Source organism: Entelurus aequoreus, linkage group LG17 (assembly GCF_033978785.1).
Source record: "Entelurus aequoreus isolate RoL-2023_Sb linkage group LG17, RoL_Eaeq_v1.1, whole genome shotgun sequence".
Taxonomy (NCBI): Eukaryota; Metazoa; Chordata; class Actinopteri; order Syngnathiformes; family Syngnathidae; genus Entelurus; species Entelurus aequoreus.
The window spans coordinates 10981345-10987586 of record NC_084747.1 but is presented as its reverse complement, the minus strand read 5'-3'; the positions used below and the strand labels follow the sequence as shown (position 1 = coordinate 10987586).

Below are 6242 nucleotides of genomic sequence, written 5' to 3'. Positions count from 1 at the left end.
CTCATGACTGGCATGTCCTCATGACTGGCGTGTCCTCATGACTGGCATGTCCTCATGACTGGCATATTCTCATGACTGGGCATATCCTCATGACTGGCATATCCTCATGACTGGCATGTCCGTCATGACTGGCATATTCTCATGACTGGCATGTCCTCATGACTGGCATGTCCTCATGACTGGCATGTCCTCATGACTGGCATATCCTCATGACTGCATGTCCTCATGACTGGCATATTCTCATGACTGGCGTGTCCTCATGACTGGCATGTCCTCATGACTGGCATGTCCTCATGACTGGCATATCCTCATGACTGGCATATCCTCATCACTGGCGTGTCCTCATGCTCCTCTTCTTTCTCCTCTTCTCTAGCCAGGAACCATGATCGAGTGGGGCAACCACTGGTAAGACGGGACCCGCCACCCACACCCAACATCAACAACACCCGACACTAACTTTGTCTCGCGCCAGGGCGAGGGGCCATCCGACACCGGCAGGAGAACAACGAGGCGGTGGGCGGCTTCTTCTCGCAGATCGGCGACTTGTATGTCGTCCATCACTTATGGGGTGAGCGTCTTTGACACACCACTCGCATTTTTTTTTCCTTCTTCTTTTTCATCTTTTTTAACGCAGGGGTCGGGCAACGCAAAATGTTGAAAGAGCCAAATTGGACCGAAAATACAAAAAACAAATATATAAGTGTTATAATGAAGACAACACATGATGTAAGTGTCTATATTAGTTATATTAGCCTACTATCAAAATGACTTTAAAAGTCTTATATAAGTGTTATAATGAAGACAACACATGATGTAAGCTGTCTATATTAGTTATATTAGCCTACTATCAAAATGACTTTAAAAGTCTTATATAAGTGTTATAATGAAGACAACACAATGATGTAAGTGTCTATATAGTTATATTAGGCCTACTATCACAAATGACTTTAAAAGTCTTATATAAGTGTTATAGTGAAGACAACACATGATGTAAGAGTCATATTAGCTATATTAGCCTACTATCAAAATGGACTTTAAAAGTCTTATATAAGTGTTATAATGAAGACAACACATGATGTAAGCTGTCTATATTAGTTATATTAGCCTACTATCAAAATGACTTTAAAAGTCTTATATAAGCTGTTATTAATGAAGACCAACACATGATGTAAGTGTCTATATTAGCCTACTATCAAAATGACTTTAAAAGTCTTATATAGAGTGTTATAATGAAGACAACACATGATGTAAGTGTCTATATTAGTTATATTAGCCTACTATCAAAATGACTTTAAAAGTCTTATATAAGTGTTATAAATGAAGACAACACATGATGTAAGTGTCTATATTAGTTATATTAGCCTACTATCAAAATGACTTTAAAAGTCTTATATAAGTGTTATGACGGAAGACAACACATGATGTAAGCTGTCTATATTAGCTATATTAGCCTACTATCAAAATGACTTTAAAAGTCTTATATAAGTGTTATAATGAAGACAACACATGATGTAAGTGTCTATATTAGTTATATTAGCCTACTATCAAAATGACTTTAAAAGTCTTATATAAGTGTTATAATGAAGACAACACATGATGTAAGTGTCTATATTAGCCTACTATCAAAATGACTTTAAAAGTCTTATATAAGTGTTATAATGAAGACAACACATGATGTAAGTGTCTATATTAGTTATATTAGCCTACTATCAAAATGACTTTAAAAGTCTTATATAAGTGTTATAATGAAGACAAACACATGCTGTAAGTGTCTATATTAGCTATATTAGGCCTACTATCAAAATGACTTTAAAAGTCAGTGTCCACATCACAGCTAGCAGGCCCGTCAAATTCCAGTGGTAATGTTCTTGTTGTATATAATATTATTTCCCAAGCCAAGCGCTGAGTTAACAGGATGAAACTTCTCTCCCCACGAGCGTTGCGTTCTTATTTTACGCCTTTGCGCTCTCTTTGTAACGTGCAATAGCGCCACCAACAGGACCGGAGAGGAAAATGTTGTCCACGTCATCAAAAATTATATTTTTTTTTCAAAAGGCCTGTAGTTGACTAGATGGACAGACCTTGTTGTTGTTGTTGTTGTCATGTTGCAGCTTATGAAGACCTCCAGTCTCGAGAGGAAACCAGGAACGCGGCCTGGCTCAAGGAGGAGATGGGACGCCAACGTGCAGTACACCGGTAGGCCAGCTACACACACACACACACACGCACACACACAGACACACACACACACACATTCTTGTATTTACTTTCTTGAGACCTCCGAAAAATGCCTACCATTTTAGGACCACCTTTTCTAGATATACTATATAAAGAAGTGTATTTACAACATTAATAATATATACATACTATGCACATATAAAAAAAGCTTGTTGTGAAAAAATTAGTTGGAATTTCACAAGATAAAGGTCACAATTTCACAAGAAAAAACGTAAAATTTTGGCAGTATTATAATAAAAGTTGTCATTTTACAGAAATTTTACAAGAGAGAACTGAACATTTGTGCAATATTATTATAATATTTGAAATTTTACTCAATAACAGTCGCAACTTTACAAGAAAAAGCTTTCAATTTTGGCAATTTTATGAAAAGAGTCGTCATTTTACTGGACAAAAGTCACAATTTTAGTAAGAAAGCTTTCAAATTTTGGCAATATAGCGATGATCCGGGAATTTTACTTGGCAAAATGATGACAAAAGTCATCATTTTACTCAGAAAAAAAAATTTCACTATTTTACGAGCACACACAAAAAAATTGGCACTATTGTGATAAACGTCACAATTCTACGACAAACGTCAGCATTTTGCCGATAAAAAGCAATAATTCTTACATAAAAAAAGTCACCATTTTACGAGAAAATATTGCAATATATAGCAAAAACGGAAATAAGATGAGAAATTGTTCCCCATTTTCTAAGAAAAAAGTCGACACATTGTGAGAAAAAGACTGCTTTTAGTTTGCTTCTTTTTTAATGATTTCATAAGTTGACCAGAGGGGGAGCACTTCACATTTTTACACACACTTGTTATTTCATATGTTGACCCAGAGGGGGAGCACTTTTAAAAGCGACACTCAGTTCAATTTGAAAAATCCCTCCTTTTGGGACCACCCTCAGTTTTGATTCACTTGTCTCACACCTCCTCATATGGAAGCTACTTTTCCTTGTTGATGGTAACAAGAAAAGGTAGAAATACAAGACACACACACCACACACACATTCTCTGTATTTGTTACCCTTCTTAACCACCTCAGAATAATGCCTGCCTCTTTAGGACCAGCCTTTCTAGAAATATAAAGAAGTGTATTTTACAAACATTAATAATAGTATACATACTATGCACATATAAAAAAAGCTTGTTGTGAAAAATTAGTTGAATTTCACAAGAAAAAGGTCACAAATTTCACAAGAAAAATGTAGACATTTTGGCAGTATTATAATAAAAGTGGTCATTTTACAAAATTTTACAAGAAGAACTGAACATTTGTGCAATATTATTATAACATTTGAAATTGTAATCAATACCAGTCGCAACTTTACCAAGAAAAGCTTTCAATTTTGGCAATTTCTATGAAAAGAGTCGTCATTTTACCTGGACAACAAGTCACAATTTTATAAGAAAGCTTTCAAATTTTGGCAATATCATAAACGATGATCGGGAATTTTACTTGGCAAAATGATGACAAAAGTCATAATTTTACTCAAAAAAACATGTCACTATTTTACGAGCACAACAAAAAAATTGGCACTATTGTGATAAACGTCACAATCTTTATGACAAATGTCACCATTTTTGCATTAAAAAGCAATAATTTTACATAAAAAAGTCATAATTTTAATGAGAAAATATTGCAATATAACGAAACAGAAATAAGATGAAAAATTGTTCCCAATTTTATATAAAAAAACAAAAAGTCCACACATTGTTGTGAGAAAAAGACTGCTTTTATTTTTTATTATTTCATATGTTGGCCAGACGGGGGAGCACTTCAATTTCTTACACACACTTGTTATTTTCATATGTTGGCCAGCAGAGGGGGAGCACTCCACATTTTTACACATACTTGTTATTACACATGTTGACACAGAGGGGGCGCACTTCACATTTTTACACACACTTGTTATTTCATATGCTGACCGAGAGGGGGGAGCACTTCACATTTTTATACACACTTGTTATTTCATATGTTGACCAGAGGGGGAGCACTTCAATTTCTTACACACACTTGTTATTTCATATGTTGGCCAGAGGGGGAGCACTCCACATTTTTACACATACTTGTTATTACAGATGTTGACCAGAGGGGGCGCACTTCACATTTTTACACACACTTGTTATTTCATATGCTGACCAGAGGGGGAGCACTTCACATTTTTATACACACTTGTTATTTCATATGTTGACCAGAGGGGGAGCACTTCAATTTCTTACACACACTTGTTATGTCATATGTTGACCAGAGGGGGCGCACTTCACATTTTTACACACACTTGTTATTTCATATGTTGGCCAGAGGGGGAGCACTTCACATTTTTACACGCACTTGTTATTTCATATGTTGACCAGAGGGGGAGCACTTCACATTTTTACACGCACTTGTTATTTCATATGTTGACCAGAAGGGGAGCACTTCAATTTCTTATACACACTTGTTATTTCATATGTTGACCAGAGGGGACCACCCTCATTTTGATAGATTTCACCACTAGGGGTGCAAATGAGACATTGTCTATTAGATGCAATGTTATTGGGACCATGATTTCAGTCCTAACTTGTTCACACCTCCTCATATGGAAGCTACTTTTCCTTGGTGATGTCTCAAGAAGGCTAGAAGTACAAGAACACACACACGGGTGTTGTGTTTGTGTTGGTAATGTTTAACGTCCGTTGTTGCAGTGCCTCTCATCAGGAGCATGGAGTCCAGAATAATGATTCCCACCCGCAGTTCTCCGTTGCAGTGAAGACTTTGGTCAACCTACCTCTACTCATTGGCCACAACATTAGGTACACCAGGACGACCTATCAGCCAATGAGAGTCTCCCATTTGTTTGTGTAATAAAATCGAACATGATTTGTGTCGGGGGGTTTTTTTTAATCATGACCTGTGCTCCATTTTCAAAACGAAGGCACAGTCGCTCACTTTTACCACTAAAATGTCCGTCAAAATAAAAGCAGGGAGAGACCCCACCTTCTTTTCACCTTTTTGTTGCTCTTAAAGGCCTACTGAAAGCCACTACTAGCGACCACGCAGTCTGATAGTTTATATATCAATGATGAAATCTTAACATTGCAACACATGCCAATACGGCCGGGTTAACTTATAAAGTATAAATTTCCCGCTAAACTTCCGCTTGAAAATGTCTATGTATGATGACGTATGCGCGTGACGTCAATGGTTGAAACGGGAAGTATGCGGACACATTGAATCCAATACAAAAAACTCTGTTTTCATGTCAAAATTCCACAGTATTCTGGACATCTGTGTTGGTGAAACTTTTGCAATTTGTTCAATGAACAATGGAGACTGCAAAGAAGAAAGCTGTAGGTGGGATCGGTGTATTAGCGGCTGGCTGCAGCAACACAACCAGGAGGACAGACATGGATAGCAGATGCGCTAGCCGCCAAACTCACCTTAACTTCCTCCGTCTCGCCGACCGCATCTGTGATCGGGTGAAGTCCTTCGTCGCACCGTCGATCGCTGGAACGCAGGTGAGCACGGGTGTTGATGAGCAGATGAGGGCTGGCTGGCGTAGGTGGATAGCTAATGTTTTTAGCACAGCTCTGTTTTGATTGATTGATTGAGACTTTTATTAGTAGGTTGCACAGTGAAGTACATATTCCGTACAATTGACCACTAAATGGTAACACCCGAATAAGTTTTTCAACTTGTTTAAGTCGGGGTCCACTTAAATGGATTCATGATACAGATATATACTATCATATATACTATCATCATAATACAGTCATCACACAAGATAATCACATTGAATTATTTACATTATTTACAATCAGGGGTGTGGAGGGGGGGGGAGGGTATGGACATCAAGTAGTGGACATAGAGAGAGAGAGAGATCAGAAGGCATAAGAAAAAGAAAAAGTATCTGCATTTGATTGTTTACATTTGATTATTAGCAATCCGGGGAGGGTGTTAGTTTAGGGTTGTAGCTGCCTGTGAGGTCCGGTTGCTAAGTTAGCTTCAATGGCATCGTTAGCAACAGCATTG

The 6242-nt window shown here is 37.5% G+C and overlaps 1 pseudogene; it reads left to right on the top strand.

Moving 5' to 3' along the window:
- LOC133632351 (protein NipSnap homolog 1-like) overlaps positions 1-5234 on the top strand; it is a 302488-nt pseudogene extending 297254 nt beyond the window's left edge.
- Positions 5235-6242: the final 1008 nt, after the last annotated feature.